Source organism: Nothobranchius furzeri, chromosome 9 (assembly GCF_043380555.1).
Source record: "Nothobranchius furzeri strain GRZ-AD chromosome 9, NfurGRZ-RIMD1, whole genome shotgun sequence".
NCBI lineage: Eukaryota > Metazoa > Chordata > Actinopteri > Cyprinodontiformes > Nothobranchiidae > Nothobranchius > Nothobranchius furzeri.
In genome coordinates this window covers 25,056,644-25,059,991 of record NC_091749.1, presented here as the reverse complement: position 1 = coordinate 25,059,991, position 3,348 = coordinate 25,056,644, and the positions used below count along the sequence as shown (strand labels likewise).

The 3,348-nt window shown below is 39.4% G+C and overlaps 1 long non-coding RNA gene across 1 annotated transcript; it reads left to right on the top strand.

Moving 5' to 3' along the window:
- The first annotated feature begins 400 nt into the window (after nucleotides 1-400).
- On the top strand, nucleotides 401-1,286 carry LOC139071612 (uncharacterized). Its single transcript, XR_011521460.1, has 3 exons — nucleotides 401-536; nucleotides 619-676; nucleotides 751-1,286. It is a non-coding gene; the product is annotated as an uncharacterized lncRNA (long non-coding RNA).
- Nucleotides 1,287-3,348: the final 2,062 nt, after the last annotated feature.

The following is a 3,348-nucleotide window of genomic DNA, read 5'->3' as shown; positions in this document are numbered from 1 at the left end:
TACGTTAAAACAACGATCACACACTAGGAATGTTATAAAGCGCCTATATAAGAGTTTCTTTTGTATATTATCTGACTTTATAAACTCCCAACAACAATGTGCTTCTATTTTTTTTTCTCAGGCTAAATCTACCCAAGACGTTGGCTGTCAGACTGATTTAGCTGCAAGAATGCACTTGTCCAGGCTGACATGAAGCCTTACTGGCGTAGCAAAGGTGAATTATTTTTAATAATCTTCAATGTAAACATTTTATTATTACCTTCTAGTTTTAATTTGTTTTACAGATTATTGTTACACGTGATTTTAAGCTCTTTTAAACATTTATAAATGTGCTGCTTCTTTGTTTTTGTACATAGCCAGCCAGAAGAGCTCACAGCCGCAGTGTGTCTTGTGACACGGGGACCATGACGGAAATTAATCTTCCAGAAAGTCCCAGAGCAGCGTCCACACCCCCTGAAAAGACCAAGATGTGAGGTGTCTGCTGTTGATTCCAGCTTCCACCTCAGTGACAGTGCAAGCTCAGTGAACTGTTCAAGGTAAAAAAATTAAAACATTTCAGAATTTTTAAGATATTAACAATTAAATAAACGTATGTGATTACATCATGACATCATGAAGGAGGCTACTGATTCTGGCCCTGTGACACTTGGTGGTGACGTGTGAGCTGATTCACCTGGTAAATAACTTTTACATTAAATATTTTGTTTTTGCCATCAAAAGTAAATTAACTAATAACCTGCATTATTGCAGGACACTCAGCAAAATATGGACTCTACACCATGAGGCAGGCACACGTTAATATTCTAAAAGAGCACATAAGGTGAGCAACACCACATATTATTGTACACTGTCCTGGATTTGTTTTCTTTCTGCATCTCATCATTAGCCTGGCTGATCACCTGATAACTCCTGTCATCTGGTTATGACAGCATGAGGATGTCCTCACACACCTGTAACCTATCAGCTCATCTGGCAGAATAGAGAGAGAAGAGACAACACCACATCTCCTGTTCCTGGAACGCCTTCAGCCATCCTTCGATGACTGAGAACCTCCATCAGCTCTGTCTCCTGTCTGCCCACAACTATTATAATAAATATTGTGTTTGACAAGTTTTTTGTGCTGCCAAATATCTCATTTTGATTCCAGTTTTGATATTTTAATGGATATTTATAAATTACATTAATTGAATTATCACATTGTCGCATGTTTAACTAGCTCTATTGTGATGAATTAAACTAGCACCTCACTGTTAAAAGCTTGTTTTAATTTCAAGCATGTTTAAGTATTTATGGATATGAACAAAAACAGGAAATATATCAATTAAGATTTATTTAATTAATATAACAAATAAGGGGGAAAGAGTCATTGAAAGGCACATTCTTCTGGAAGCTCCTGATCCTGACGACACCAGCAGAGACCACCTGCAGACACCAGAGGACCTAGAACCGAGAGAGCAGCTGTTATTAGTAAATAAATAAAGAAATCAGGGCAGTTTTAGTGGGCTGAACACATTACAGAATAATTTTCTCATGGGGTATTTTCATAACTTTCTATGCAGCAGATTGTAACTTGAGGCCAAGGCTCCTGGAGAGCTGCTATCCAGCACGTTTAAGTGGTTTTCCTGCTTTAACAGGTTGTATTAGCTGTTAAGCAGCTCAGCTATTTGTTGCTGATTAAAACCAGGTGTGTTGAAGCAGATAAACCTCTAAAACATGCTGAATACTAGCTCTAGGGCCGTGGAGACAAACCCTGCAGCTAATCTGATGCTATGGCTAACGGCTACTTACCATTCAGAGGTGGTTCTGTTGGGTCTGTTCCGGTAGTTTCAGGCAACTCACAAGCTCAAAACAATAAGGCTCAGGTCCGCTTGTCTCCTCCAAATAGACTTGGTCCCTTTCTTCTGGAGTGTCTGGGTAAGGAGGGGGAGAAACGTCCTCCACTTCTAATAACTGCTCAGAGTGATGGGAGCTAGCATCGTCTAGTTAGCCATCGTCTTCGTCACTGCCGCGGCTCCGCCCTCTCGGTCCTCCAGGCAACGCCTACTAATGTTGCAGTTTTTAAAATTGATACGTGGGTGAAGTAAGACTCTGAGGGGGGAGTTACAACTTCTTTAAGTTGTCGCTGGTGACTGGCATGTTGTCTGTATTTGTGTTGTATGTCGCTTTGTGTTTTTTTAATTTGTGTGTCAAAGCTCTGACTGGTGTGAGTGAAAGCCTGCAGGTCCGTTTCTGTTTGTGTGTGAGAGAAGTTTTGGGCCGAAGTTCTGAAGCCTGAATGTGTGTGTCTCTGCCGAGATCTTTGAATGGATGGAAGGTCCGAAAGCATGATAATGAGGCTTGTGTGTGAAACCTGCGGATGGGTTCTGTGTCGGTCCTGATCTGTTCTGTCTGTCTGTCTGTCTCTCTCTCTCTCTGTGTGTGTGTGTGTTTATGGGATATAGGAACAAAGGAACAAAGGGTAAGAAGTGAAGAGACAGCGAAGTGTTTATTGCGGTGGGCGATTTCGTAAGGCTGCAATTAGATATCGAAAGAGTGTGAGAAGTTAGAAGAAAGGCAAATTGAAGACAGGTGAGGAAGGAAAGGATAGACGGAGAGGAAAGAAAGGCAGAAAGGGAGGCAGAGAAGGCAATAGGAAGTTTTAAAGAAATGTTTGAAGAAGTGATGATTAGGTATAGAACGTAGGGACAGAAATGTTTGGTTCTGAAATCTTTATTTTACATTTAATTTCTAAGATCTTTATGGTCAAAATTCTAATTAGAAATGAGCAAAAAGTTTGTGAGTGAGTGAGTGAGTGTGTGACAGACAGAAAGGAGGTGTGATGATTAGCTAAATACTATCTGAAAAAGTCATTGCTCTTATCTGCATGATAACTCTTACTAAACTAGTAAACAAAATGACTTACGTAGATAGAATGTTAAGGAAATACAGTTTAGCAGGGATAAATACATCCGTCCTAAGTAAATAACTCCTTCAGCTTCATCGGCTGAATGGATGCCCAAATATGTTGGAGATGATTCACGCGATTGCCTCAAATTAAATTAGATATTCTGGTCTACAGGTCTTTTGTTATTTTATTAAAATACATAAATATCCTTGTTAACAGATCATGTAGTTAGACCTAAGTAGTTCCCCTAATCTTTTATTGATGGATCTGACCCCAAATTACAGAATTTGAAGGGAAAATTATTGTAAATCATGACTCTGGTTTCGCCACGCGGAAACAGAATAGCTGTGCAGCAGCTACTCTGGATCCGAAGATACCTTTTGCTTTAAAAAAATAATAAACAACTTTGACTTAAAAAATACAAACTTTAGAAAGTTCTATATAGATAGTTTAAACAACCCCAA